Source organism: Mustela erminea, chromosome 2, assembly GCF_009829155.1.
Source record: "Mustela erminea isolate mMusErm1 chromosome 2, mMusErm1.Pri, whole genome shotgun sequence".
Classification (NCBI taxonomy): Eukaryota; Metazoa; Chordata; class Mammalia; order Carnivora; family Mustelidae; genus Mustela; species Mustela erminea.
This window is the reverse complement of record NC_045615.1, coordinates 67121907-67136890: the sequence shown is the minus strand read 5'-3', so window position 1 is coordinate 67136890 and position 14984 is coordinate 67121907. Positions and strand designations below refer to the sequence as shown.

Here is a 14984-nt window from a genome sequence, read left to right as displayed (position 1 = left end):
GGCTTTCCTTCGTACTTTGAACAAAATTTTAAGTCTTTGCAACAATCTGTGTGGACTTACATGATACACCTTCTGACTATCTCCCAATTCTATCTCCTACCTATCTCTTCCTGACACTTGCCACTCAGGTTCCATTGGCCTTCCTCTTGTTCCTTGAATATCCTACCTCATAATGATATATACCCATTCGTAAGCCAAATGCTGTAGGTTTTCGAACAGCAGCTCTTACGTGTTAGTCGCTGTCTTTGCTGTGTCCTTCTCTATCGGCAGAAGCCTCACTGTTCATCCCCAGCAGCACTCCTGCTCCTGTCCCGGCTGCCTTTGCCAACAAGGTCCTAGCACCGAGTGAGGAAGAATTGTTAAGAACTAATACAAAATGTGATATTTATGGAATGCTTACTTTGCACCAGAAGAGTTTCCATAAATGACCTCTTTTGTTAAGTAGACAATATCATCAATTCCATCTTCCTGATGAGGAAAGGAAGAATTAAACAGGGTAAGTGCCCCACACAAAATCAAGAACGAGGAGGTATCAACCCAAGTTTGTGTCCCCCTTGAACTATTAGGTTCACATGCCAGCAAGAAGGAAAGTCAAGACAAGAGAAACGACCACATCTAGGGACTCAAATCTTGAGAAGAGGAAGCAGAGGCCAAATTTCTCATGGGAATGAATTTCTATTTCCTGGAAACCACAGTTGAGAGTGTTAATACCAAGGAGAAGATTTTGGGAAAAAAGACAAAGGGAAACGAAGTCCCTGTCTCACTTGAACTGTCACTAGTGTAAACTTCTTTAATTTGTCTTACTTAAGTTCTAAAAGGACAGCCCCATTCCACTGGAGCAGTAAGACCAGAAGTACCTTTTAAATGAATTAAACCAGCCAGGGCATTAAATTATTTGACAAAGATTTAAGTTGAAACAAAACATCAGTATAGGAAAATTATGTTCTGCAAAAGTAATTTGTTGTTTCAACATTATACCATCTAATTATAAAAAGGATTCATGGGAATTTATCTAGTAAAGATATTTATACATCTATCTCTCTAAATATTACTATTGGTTTTATCTCTTCTGGAGAACGGACCACAGTACTTAACTAAAGCAGCATCAGACATAATCTTAGGTATTGGAGTCCTATGTCCTCCAATTGTTTGGGATTACCTTCAGCCCAGCTTCATTTACACTTAATTTGCCATGTTAGGCTCCAAAACGGAAAAACAACTTTTTAGAACAATGTTCTGGTTTCGATTTGTAAAAATCACAGTTAACATTGGCACCTGCAATCATAGCTTCTAAGTAGCACACACACAGAAAATATGTATTTATTTAGACTCTGTAAATTAAGGCATCTATCGTTACCTACTGGCACTGTATTCTAGTTGCCAAAAAGGGAGTGATTCCGTGAGAACTTCACCTGAAAATCTAAAGTTAAATGAACAGCCAAAATACTGGTGAAATTAGGGACATTACAGAGACCCAGGGTATGGTCATAGTTTTTTATTCTTCCTGGAAAATCATTTTCTTCTGAAAAATCAATTTTTCAAAGTACAATGCAGGGCACCTGGGTGGCTCAGTTGGTTGAGTGACTGCCTTTGGCTCAGGTCATGATCCTGGGGTCTCAGGATCGAGTCCCACATAGAGCTCCCAGCTCACGAGGAGTCTGCTTCTCCCTCTGACCTTCTCCCCTCTCATGCTCTCTCTCACTGTCTCTCTCTAATAAATAAATAAAATCTTTAAAAAAATATATTAAAGTACTATGCAATGTAAGGAACAACACTTTTTTTCTTTGGGGCATTCCTAATTACAGTTCACATAGCCGAGATAGAGTGGCTCCAATAAATACTAGGGCAAGGATCCAAACTGCTGAATGGGGCAAGCTAGTTGATTTAAGGCTCATGCATCCTCGCATCCTCGTGTGAGTCATACAGGCCATTATCTCCTGCGGAGGGAGAGCTGAATGAGCGGGAATTGATTATAGGATTCCAAATAATGTCAACTTTTTAAAATTATAGAAGTTATTGAAGAAAAGACTGATGCTTTTGGTGGAACCAGAGGCCAGAGGACAAGGTCTTGTTTAAAAACAAACAAACAAACAAACAGAAAACAGTTCTCTCAAAGGAGAAAACACTAGAAATCCCTTAAGGAGCAGGTAATTCCATTTGACATCTTTTACCAGGCGAAATCCAAATAAACAAACGTGCTCCTAACATTGTAAAACTCCCTGATTTCCTGGCTAGCAGCTTGGCGTGCTACTCTTGGGGAAATAGCTTTGTCATTTAATTAGGCATTTACTCAGGGAGTTGCAAGAAGTTGGGGGGGGGTGTCTCCGTATTTCCATAGAATAAGAATACAAAAAGGTAACTTACACCCCATTTTAACATTTTTAAAATGTTTTCTTATTCTGTTTCCTTCACCACAGCAGAAATTACTCCCAGAATGTTAACTAATCCACCAGGGGAGACACCATTTTAGAGGAGTTGGTTGGATTACTAAATTCAAAAGTATATACCACCACTGTTCCACTTCCACTACGGAGGCCAAGAAAATTAAGGCCATCCCACCTCAAGTTTAGCTGATGTGGGAAACAGAGGCAGAAGAAAATCATTAAAATTCCTTACCTACTGACAAGTCCTTGAAACAGACAGAGTGGTTCTCCCCTGGGGACTTAACTGCCCTCACAGTCCTAGCCTGACCGACCGCCTACCCGCCTACCCCGACAGGTCCGACCAGGAACCTGTAAGTCTACTTTAACAATTCCTTTATCTCTTACCTCCCTGTCCGGGTAGTACTCCAGAATAGAAGAGGGTTTAATTTGTTGTTCCTCCGACAAGGGGGACTACGTGCCGCGTTAGGAGAAGAATGCTGCTTTTATGCCGACCATACTGGGGTAGTGAATCTATGGCTAAGGTGAGAGAAGGATTAGCCAAGAGGAAGGAGAGGGAGGCACAGAAGAACTGGTTTGACGCTTGGTTTAATAAGTCCCCCTGGTTCACCACCCTAGTTTCTACCTTAGATGGCCCATTTGTTTTGCGTGTGCTCATTCTAACTTTTGGCCCTTGCATTCTGAATAAGCTTATTAATTTTGTAAAGGACCGTGTTAATACCGTCCAGCTCTTGGTCTTAAGACAACAATATGAAAAGTTGTCCACTCCTGACTGCCCTACAAATGAGCAAGATTCCTCATTATGAACAACTGAAAGGGGGAATGTTAGAGTGGGTTAGCATAAGTACAGCCATCTTGGCTTGGGCAGCCATCTCGGGCCCAAGGGCTGAACTTTCCCCTACTTTACTTTAGTTCCAGGGACTCCCACCCTGCTTTAGTAACAGGAATACCTAACCCTGTAAACACTTCCAGGAAAAACCGCTCTACCTAACCCCTGTAAACACTTCCAAGAAAGTACCTAACCCTATAACCAGCTCTGCAACAATTAATCAGCCTATCGCAGAAAAGTTTGAAACTGCCCCCACCCCTCTGCCACCAAGCCTCTTGTCATGACCCATAAAAACCCCTGCCTTAACTAGCCTTGGGGTCCAAGTCTCTACTCCGCTGTGTCAGGTATACTTGAGCCCAAGCTTAAGCTTGTCAAATAAACCTTGCTGTGTGACTTGCACTATCGAGAGTGTTCTCTGTCTAATTGAGGGGTGGTCAACTCCGTACCCTAACACCACCCATTATGGTCAAGCTGCTACTGTGCTTGCTGCATAGAGTTTTTTGGGGTTTTTGTTTCATTTTGTTTTTTGTTTTTTTAATTTCAGAACTGGAGAAAATACAAGGAATGACTTCGTTTAGACACTGCTCCAATAAAACTGTGCTTCCTAAATAAAAGAGGTGATGCAAATATAATGAGCCTTCTGATAAAATCCCAGCTTTCTGCCTGGAGGGGCTTTCCTAGCTGAGGCACAGGGAGGTAGGAGAACTGAGCTGGCGCTCCCGGGGGTTCAAAGGCCAAGTAAGTGCCCGCTCTCCAAGAGCAGTAGCTCCCACAGCTGGCCCCTGTTCTGCATTTCCAATCTCTCTCATGGCCTTGAGGGCCTTACACTTTTGAATTATAGATAGTTCTTCCTAATTCCCCTTCCTCCTTTCAGTTTTGCACCTAAAGATCCATCTTTAAATGTATGTCACATGAATTTTTTAATGTAAATTGAGTTTCCATTCTTCCAATTAAAATGATTCAGTGGCTTCCTCTACCTTTGAGATAAATTAGCAATATTAGCCCAGAACACAAAATTGCCGTGATCCAGAGTCTATGAATTGCTGCCCACCTATCCACTCTGCTTCACTTTTTCACCTTTTTTTGGGACACTTCATTCTTACTGGTAATTGTCTAAATAGGGCATTCTTCCCCATGCCTATGGTCAGCATCATGGCCCTCAAGGACTACAAAAGGTTAAATGGGACCCCATGCTTACAGGGGGGCGCTGCACCTGGTTTAACGATCTGCTGTCAACATCTTGAAATTCTTAATATTTTAACAACGTGTCCCAAATTTGTGTTTTTCATTGCAGCCCACAAATTATGTAGCCAGTCCTTTCTAGCTTTATATATGCTGTTCTCTTTGATTTGAATTCACATGCGCACACTCCCCACTAGCACAATGGTAGGCACCGTGGAAAATGGTGCAAGAGACTTTAAGTCAAATACAAAGAACACTGGAGCATCTGGATTTGAGTTTCAGCTCTATCAGATTTTACTTCCTAACATCTCTTAATTTGTTTCATTATCTGCAGAGGATTAAAGTATCTTTTCTACTTGCAGGGATATTGAAAGGATTGGCTGAGATAATATGGAAGTTTCAAACAGTAATATACAGATAAGGATTTTCATTATATCACCACATCTTAATTGGCTTACTTGCTTTACTTAATATCAACTAATCCCCATTTCCAGGAGGAAGTATAGGCCTGTCAAAGCAACTTATTTCTTAGACTCCAACAGAAGCCAGGAGGGCTTCAATACTGGGCTTGTGAAGTCCTTATTCAAGAATTGCATGGGTTTAGAAAAAAATGTTTATGATATACTTACATGGATAAGAACATCCTGGGCATTGTATAAAGTCAAAAATATAGGTTAAATAGAGCAGAAATTATGACATATTTTGAAATTAAGTGATCTATTAGTTTGATATTTTGAAGAGGATACCAGTTCCTGTGAAATGGGCACACTCGAATATTGCTGGTGGAAATAGATAAAATGTACATCCATACAATACAAAACTATTCAGCCATAAAATGAAAGGAGCTACTGATATATGCTACAACACAGTGAACCCCAAAAAACAGAAGCACTCTTCTCTCATAAATGGACAAATCCAACAGGCAGAAAATCAGTAAGAACAAGGCTGAATTCAACACACCATCAATCAACTGAATATTATTGGCATCTATAGACTCCTTGATCCAACAAGAGCAGAATATATAATCTTCTAAAGTTCATATGAGACATGCACTAAGATAGACCACATTCTGGGCCAAAATCACATCTTCTTAGATTTAAAAAAATAGAAATTATACAATGTTTGCTTTCAGATCACAGTGGAATTAAACCAGAAATCAACAACAAAAAAGATAACAGGAAAACTCAAAATATATGGAGATTTAAAAAAATACTTCTAAATAATATATGGATCAAGGAAGGAACATCAGAAGAAATCTTAAAATATTTTGAAGTAAATGAAAATAAAAACACAGCTCAACAAATTTTGTGGGAGGTGGTGAAGGCAATCCTTAGAGGGAAATTTATACCACTGACTGATATATTTAGAAAAGACGAAGCTCTAAAATCAATAATGTAAGTTTCCATATTAGGAAAACAGAAAAGGAAGAATAAGATAAATCCAAAGTAAGCAGAAGAAAACAAAATAAGAATTAGAGTAGAAATCAATGAAATTCAAAATGGGAAATCAATAGGGAAAATCAATGAAACCAAAAACTGGTTCTTTAAAAGGATCAATAAAACAGATAAGCTTCTAGCCAGGCTAACTAAAGAAAAAAAGAGAGAACACAGATTGGTGTCAGAAGTGAAAGAGGAGATGGGGTGCTTGGGTGACTGAGTCAGTTAAGCGCCAATTCTTGGTTTAGGCTCAGGTTATGGTCTCATAGGTGGTGAGATGGAGCCCCACTTTGGGCTCTGCACTCAGCTCAGAGTCTGCTTGAAGGATCTCTCCTGCACTTCCCCCCTCTCTTTCTCTTAAATAAATAAATCTTTGAGGAAAAAAGGAATGAAAGAGGGGAAATTAAAAGGATAATAAAAGAATAATTATAAACAACACTATGCCCACAAATGTGATAACCTAGATGAAATAAACCAATGCCTTGAAAGACATAATTTGCCAAAACTCACACAAAAAGAAATGCAAAATCTGAATAGGCCTATATTGATTAAAGAAAATGAATCACTGTAAATAATAAACTCCCCAAATAGAAAACACCTGGCCCAGATAGGTTCATCATTTAAGGAAGAAGTTATACTGATTTTCTACAATCTCTTTCAGAGTTTAGAACCAGAGAGAATACTTCCTAATTTATCATGAGGCAATCAGCTCTAATGTCAAAAGTTGAAATAAACATTACAAGAAAACTACAAAATATGATCTCCTGTGAACATAAAACACAAAAATCAACAAAATATTAGCAAGTTGAATCCAACAATGTGTAAACCGAATTACATACAATGACCAAGTGGCATTTGTCCCAAATATGCAAGGTTGTGTCAACATTCAAAAAACAATTAACGTCATCTCCCTTGTCACAGACTGAAAAAAAAAATCACATGATCCCATCAAATAGAAACAGCATTTGACAAAATTCAATACCAAGTCATGATAAAAACACTGTCAACTAGAAATAGAGGAGAACTTTCTGCACTTTATAAAGAATATCTACAAAAAACCCTACAGCTAGCATCACACCTCATGGTACAAAACTCTAAGCTTTCTCACTAGTATCAGGCACAAGGCAAAAGTGTCCCCTCTAACCACTGCTTTTCAACATCACACTGGTAGATTTAGTTAATGCAGTAAGACAAGAAAAGGAATGAAATGGTATACAGAATGTGAAGGAAGACATAACACTGTCTTTGTAGGTAGATGATATGATTGTCTAGACAGAAAATCTAAAAGAATTAAAAAAAAAAAAAAAAAAAAGCTACTCCTGGAACTAATAAGCAATTATGGCAAGGTTGCAGGATAAAGGCTAAAAAACAAGAGTCAATTCCTTTCCTATATACCAGCATTGAACAAACAGAATTTGATATTAAAACTACAATACCACTTACATTGCCACCCCAAAAATGAAATACTTAGGTATAAACCTAACAAAACATGTACAAGATCGATATAATAAAAACTACAAAATTATGATGAACAAAATCAAAGAACTAAATAAATGGAAAAATAATCCATGTTTATGGATAGGATGATTCACGTTTTTCACCATGTCAGTTTTTCCCAACTTGATCTATAGATTCAATGCAATCTCAAACAAAAATCCAGCACAGTGGGGTGCCTGGGTGGCTCAGTGGGTTAAAGCCTCTGCCTTGGCTTAGGTCATGATCCCGGGGTCCTGGGATCAAGCCCCGAATCGGGCTCTCTGGTCGGCGGGGAGCCTGCTTCCCTTCCTCTCTCCCTCTGCCTGCCTCTCTGCCTACTTGTGATCTCTGTCTGTCAAATAAATAAATAAAATCTTTAAAAAAAAAAATTCAACACATTATTTTGTGGATATTCACAAACTGCTTATTAGGTTCACTAAGAGAATCAAAAACCCAAAATAGCCAACACAATATTAAAAAAGAAAAAGAAGAACAAAGTAGGAAGATTAACAGTGCTAACTTCAAGACTTACTATAAAGGGTGCCTGGGTGGCTGTCTGTTGAGCATCCCACTCTTGATTTCAGCTCAAGTCATGATCTCAGGGTCCTGGGATTGAGCCCTGCATTGGGCTCCCCCCTCAGTGGGGAGTCTGGTTGGGGATTCTCTCTCTTTCTCTCTTTTCCTCTGCCCTTACCCCCATTTTTGTGTGCTCCCTCTTTCAAATAAGTAAAGAAATATTTTTTTTAAAAAAAGATACTATAAAGCTACAGTTATCAAGACAATGTGATATTGGTGAAAAAATACAAAAAGGTCAATGGAACAGAATAGAGAGCCCAAAAAGAACCACACAAATACAGTCAACTGACCATGACAAAGGAACGAAGGCAATACAATGAAGCAATGATAGTCTCCTCCACAGATGGTACCGGAAAAACTAAATAACCACATGCCCCCAAAAAACAAAACAAGACATGACAACAGCAACAACAAAAACGAAAGAGAAAATCTAGACACAGAACTTACCACCCTTCACACAAATCAACTCAAAATGAATCACAGACTGAAATGTAAAATGCGTAACCATGAAATTCCTAGATGACAACATAGGACAAAATCCAAATGACCTTGGATATGGAGATGACTTTTTAAATACAATGCTGAAGACATTGTCCATGAAGAAATAATTGGTCGGCTGGCCTTCATTAAAGTAAAAAAACTCTGTTCCATAAAAGACAATGCCAACAGAATAAGACAAGCCATAGACTGAGAGAAAATACTTGTGAAATATATATATCAGATAAAGAGCTGTTACCCAAAATATACAAAGAACTCTTAAAATTCAACTCTAAGAAAACAAACAACCCAATTAAAAAATGGTTCAAAGATGGGACGCCTGGATGGTTCAGTGGGTTAAATCCTCTGCCTTTGGCTCAGGTCATGATCCCAGGGTCCTGGGATCGAGCCCCGCATCGGGCTCTCTGCTTGGTGGGGAGCCTGCATCCCGTCCCCTCTCTCTCTGCCTGCCTCTCTGCCTACTTGTGATCTCTGTCTGTGAAATAAATAAATAAAATCTTAAAAAAAAAAAGGTCCAAAGACATTAACAGACACCTCACCAAAGAAAATATATATAGATGGCAAATAAGCATGTGAAAATATGCTGCACATTCTATATCACAGGAAAATGCAAAATAAAACAATAGTGATATGCTACTACACATTTATTAGGATGGCCAAAGTCCAGAACGCTGACAACCCTCAGTGCTAAAGAGAATGAAGAGCAACAGGAAGTCATATTCATTATTAGTGGTGTGCAAAATTGTGCAGCCACTTTAAAATGACAGTTTGGCGATTTCCTATAAAACCAAATAAACATGCTCTTAACATAAGATCCAGAAGTCATGCATTTATTTGTATTTATGTGGCATTTACTTACCCAAAGGAGTTGAAAGAAAACTTATGTCCACTCAAAATTCTGCACGCAGATGTTTAGAAGGATTTTAGTCATAAATGCCAAAACTTTGAAGCAGCCAAGATGCCCATGAGTAGATGAATGGATAAATAAATGATGGTCCTCCAAACAGTGACATATTACTTAGTGCTAAAAAGGAATGGGCTACTAAGCCATGAAAAGACATGGAGAAATCTCAGACACGTATTACCACGTGGGGAAAAAAAGCAATCTGAAAAGGCTACATACTGTATGATTCCAACTATACAACATTCTGGGAAAGGCAAAACTGAAGACAATAAAAAAGTCAGTGGTTGTCATGGCATGGGCAGGGGGATGATTGGGAGAAGTGCAGGGAGTTTTTAGGGCAGTGAAAATGCTCTGTAAAATACCATACTAAAGGGGTGCCTGAGTGGCTCAATGGGTTGAGCCTCTGCCTTGGGCTCAGGTCATGATCTTCAGCTTCCTGGGATGGAGCCCACAGCACATTGGGTTCTCTGCTCAGCAGGGAGCCTGCTTCCCCCTCCCGCCTCTGCCTGCCTCTCTGCCTACTTGTGATCGCTCTGTCAAATAAATAAAATACCATAATAACAGTTACATGTCATTATATGTTTATCCAAACCCACAGAACGTATAAGAGTGAACCTTCATGTAAACTATGGATTCTAGGTGATAATGATGTGTCAGTGTTGGTTCACTAATTGTAACAAATGTACCACTTCTTGGAGGATATTGGTAATAAGGGAGGTTGTGCATGCGTGAGGGCAGGGAGAATTTGGAAAATCTCTATACCTTCCTCTCAGTTTTGCTGTGAAACTTAAACCTCTCTAAAAAAATTAAATCTTAATTTTAAAAAAAAAGATGTAGAAAGAAACTAGATGTAAAATATTACAATATTTAATTATTTCATTTATTTGAAATTTATAGAAACAGCAAATATATAAAGTCAGAAAGTTGAACTATCGTTTTCTCGGTCTGAAGACAGGAGTGGGATTGACTGCAAATGAGCACAAGGCAACTTCTGGAGTGATAAGAATGATTTAAAACGGAGTTATTAACTCCGTTTGTTAAGTGTGTGCTTTCAGCTCTGGTCATGATCCCAGGGTCCGGGGATAGAGTCCACGTTGGGCTCCTTGCTCAGTGGGAGTGCTTCTCCCTCTGCCTATCTCTCTTCCTGTCCCTCTAACCCTCTCCCACTGCTAGTGTTCTCTCTCTGTCTCAAATAAATACAGTAAACCCAGGTTGTGGTGGTAGTGGATAGTTCCATGAGATTACTAAATTTACCTAACTACACCTAGAGTGCGTAATCACACGGTATGTAAATCGTGCTTCAATGAAACAGCTCAAGAAGAAGGAGAAAGAGAAAGAGAAAAGGAGGAGGAGGAGATAAGGGAGGAGGAGAAGAAGGCGGAGGAGGAGAAGGAGAAGAGGAAAAGAGAAGGAAGGGAAAGCATGGGAGGAAAGAGAGGAGAGCTCCCTGCTGCACAGTTAGCCACCCTGTCCCCAGCTGCATACTTGTTAGTTCCAGCTCTGATATTTACCAGCTTTGCAATCTTGGCCACTTACTGGATAAATGAAAACTCAGAACTCCTTCCAATCATCTTCTAGGAAAATGAAATGGATTTTTAAATTATTAATAAGTATTGAAGGGAACTTCTTTCCTCTTCATAAGAACTTAGCTTCTTATCATTTCCACTAAGAAAAAGATAATTCTAAAATAAATACCTCCATTTGCTACTTAAAACTGTTTTTTACATGTTCTTGTTGCAGTTGGTTCAAATTAGCATCCACACAAGGTGCACCCGTTACATTTAGATTTTTCCTAAGTCTCTTTTAAGTTATAAGAGGAAAAGACCATGCTTTGGAGGGCACTTCTTTATTCAAAGCAAATAGGTTTTCGAAATTTCCAATAAAGCTTCTTACACAAATGAGTGTTAAGGGGCTAGTTAAAATTGAAAAAGCTGTCAAAGCAATAAAGGTCAAAGTACTGAGAATTTCCACCAGCAACAGATAAGTCATTTACCTGAAAATTTGATTTCTACTCAATTTCTACTCAAAAGTAAAGCAGGGAATGGTAGAAAAAAAGAGAGAGACAAAAGAGCAAGAGGCATACAGAAGTAACCTCAAACTGCAAATGAACACTTGCAAACACATAGTCAAGTAGCAACAGGGGGATTCTTAACAAGGAGCCATGGGGTTTGCAGGCATAAAATAACCCTTCTTCTACCAACCTAAGAAGTTTAGCCATCTGAAACTTCATATCAGTAGAGGTCCAGAGGTCTATTTTGGCTTATCAACTCCGTAAATTAAGTTTAGTTGCTTGAGCTTATGTAAGATCCTTTTATAAAGTAACTTGTCCTCAAAAGCAATATTTGCCTTTAACCATAACTTGGAGAATGCCACAAATGAATAAAAAAAAAAATCACAAATCCTTACAGAATATAGGAAAAATGCTGAATTTGCAACTCAGTAACTACACCCTTCCCTTGTATCTTCTAGAAATGTCCTCTCAACAAACTCACAGCATCTTATCCTTCAAAAAAGCCCTCAGAAGGAGAGTGGAATGGTCTTGGGGGAAATGGGTTTTGGCATAATATTCAAATATGTCCTACAAAAACAGACAGCCAGGGGTTGGAGTTAGAAGTTAAGTAGACAGAGATCTTAAAGCAAGGGTTATTGATTAGTTATGAGACTTGAAATGACATGAATTTCTATAAATACCATTTTGGTGAGAGGGGGCAGGGAGAGAGAAGCTAGTACTTTCGAAATGCCTACTGTGTATAGGGCAGGTGTTTTCAAATATATATTCATTAATCTTTTAACAGCTTAGAATTTTAAAACACCTTAAAAGAGGGGTTCCTGGGTAGCTCAGTTGGTTCAGCATCTGACTCATGGTTTTGGTTCAGGCCATGATCTAAGGGTTTTGAGATCAACCCCTGCATTATAACAGGCTATGAGCTGGGCATGGAGCCTGCTTAGGATTCTCTCCCTATCCCTCTCCCTCTGCCCCCTCTTCCCTCTCATAAATGAAAGAAAGAATGAATGATGGGATTGGGAGGGAGACAAGCCATAAATGACTCTTAATCTCACAAAACAAACTGAAGGTTGCTGGGGGGGAGGGGGGTTGGGAGAAGGGGGGTGGGGTTATGGACATTGGGGAGGGTATGTGCTTTGGTGAGTGCTATGAAGTGTATAAACCTGGCGATTCACAGACCTGTACCCCTGGGGATAAAAATATATGTTTATAAAAAATTAAAAATTAAAAATTAAAAAAAAAGAATGAATGCATGCATAAATAAATAAATAAATAAAACCTTAAAGGAAATAAACTTGGAAAAATAGGATATGAAAAGTAAAGTTATTCTATTTTGCTAGAGAAAAATGAAGGTATATGGGAAAAATCTTAAAACTCTAGCAAATGGGATTCATTAGCACATTAAGATTATACACGCTGACTAACTGGGGTTTATGCCAGGAATGTAATATAATATGCCACACTAATAGAAAGGAGAGAAGAATCAACAATCATTTCAATTCATGCAGGGAAAAAACATCTGACAAAATCTAACAACATATCATGATAAAAATAAACGAAGTAGGAGGGCACCGGCATGGCTCAGTCAGTCGAGTACCCAATTCTTGGTTTTGGTTCAGGTTATGATCTCATGGGTCGTGAGACTGAATTCTGCGGCAGGCTCTGTGTTCAGTAGGAGTCTGCTTCAAGATTCTCTCCCTTGATCCCTACTCTCACACGCGCTTTCTCTCTCTCTCTCTCTTTCTCTCTAAAATAAGTAAATAAAATCTTTAAAAACAAATAAATAAATAAAATATTTTTAAAAATTAAAATAAAATTAAGTAGGATTAGAAGGAGTCTTCCTCAATGTGATAAAAGGCATTTGTGAAAGACCTATAAGTAAAATTCTACTCAACAGTGAAAGACTTCAAGCTTCTCCCCAAAATCAAGGATAAAACAAGAACGCCATTTTTGCTACTTCCAATCAATGTTGTACTGAAAGTTCTAGCCAGATCAATTACGGTGGAAAAGAAAAAAAGAAAAGAGAAGGGAAATGAAACAAAATGTATCTAAATTGGAAAGGAGGGGCGCCTGGGTGACTCAGTCGTTAAACGTCTGCCTTTGGCTCGGATCATGATCTCAGGGTCCTGGGATCAAGTCCTGCACTGGACTCCCAGCTCCGTGGGAAGCCTGTTTCTTCCTCAGCTTGTATTCTCTCTCTCGGTGTCTCTTTCTCTCTGTTGAATAAATAAAATCTTTTAAAATAAATAAATACATATGTGTGTATATATATCTACATATATATATATAAAATTGGAGAGGAAAAAGTAAAAGCATTTCTGTTCTCAGATGACATGAAACTTATATATAGAAAGCCCTAGAGAATCCACAAAAAGTTATTATATCTAATAATCAAATTCAGCAAACTTGCAGGATATAGGGCTGACATTACAAATAGTTATTTCCATACACTCATTATGTATACTAAAATTAAGCAATGTAAAGATAAAATTAAGAAAGCAATTTCATTTATAATAGTATCAGATCAAAAAGAATAAAATACTTAGAAATAAATGTAACTAGAGAGTTGAAAGACTTATACACTGAAAATTACAAAACCATTGCTGAAAGAAACTTAAAAAGACTTAAATAAATGGAAAGACAACACATCCATGTTCATGGAAACTCAATATGGCTAATATCAATCCTACAAATATGATCTAGATCCAATGCAATCCCTGCCAAATTCCCAACAGTCTTTTTTGCAGAAATGGAAAAAGCCATCTTAAAATTCAGATGGAATTTCAAGAGACCTCAAATAGCCAGAACAAAAAGAAAAGCAGGGCTATGGTGATAATGGTGGAGGCTATGCAGATGTCGGGGCCAGGGGTGTGTGGAGTATCTCCCTACCTTCCTCTTAATTTTGCTGTGAACCTAAAACTGCTCTTTAAAAAGAAAGCAAAATTTACTTACTTACACTTCCTGATTTCAAAACTTACTAAAAGCACAGTAATCAAAACAATGTGCTCTGCCATATGGATAAAATACATAGATCAGTGAGATAGAATTGAAAGTTCAGAAATAAACCAATACATCTGTGGTCATTTGAGTTTTTTTTTTTAAGATTTTATTTATTTATTTGACAGAGAGAGATCACAATAGGCAGAGAGGCAGGCAGAGAGAGAGAGGAAGGGTAGCAGGCTCCCTGCTGAGCAGAGAGCCCGATGCGGGACTCGATCCCAAGACCCTGAGATCATGACCTGAGCCGAAGGCAGCGGCTTAACCCACTGAGCCACCCAGGCGCCTCCATTTGAGTTTTAACAAGGGTGACAAGAGCATTCAGTCTGGGCTTTTCGCAGTAAGCAATGAAGGAACTATTTAAGGGTTTTGAGGAGAGTGAGCTGATTCAATCCATGACTGCAGAGGATGACTTCAGTTCTTTGAGTGAAAGATAAATCGCAGAGACGTAAGAATAACTAGCAAATCACTATAAAGTCTCTGTTGGTGTATTTGTTCATCATCTATTTACCGACTGTAAGACGTGCCGGGCACCTCTCAGGTCCACTGAACCACACAGAGCCCCTGTCCTCAAGCAGTCTACATTCCAGCAAGGTAAGACCGTTAACACTACTGATACACGCACATTGTGTCAGGTGATTATATGTGCCCTGAAGAAAAATCAAGCCAGCTTCGGGCACCCAGTGAATGATGCTGCGTG

The 14984-nt window shown here is 38.7% G+C and overlaps 1 long non-coding RNA gene across 4 annotated transcripts in view; it reads right to left on the bottom strand.

The window, feature by feature from the left end:
- LOC116584601 overlaps nt 1-14984 on the bottom strand; it is a 28559-nt gene that overhangs the window by 10392 nt on the left and 3183 nt on the right. Inside the window, exons 2-3 of one of the 4 annotated variants that reach the window (XR_004283251.1) lie at nt 10794-10856; nt 401-468 (exon numbers count right to left, since the gene is read on the bottom strand). This is a non-coding gene — a long non-coding RNA (uncharacterized LOC116584601). Of the gene's footprint in view, nt 1-229; nt 336-400; nt 469-10133; nt 10274-10793; nt 10857-14984 lie in introns of those variants that run through there. The other 3 variants (XR_004283250.1, XR_004283249.1, XR_004283248.1) reach the window with 3 other exon arrangements.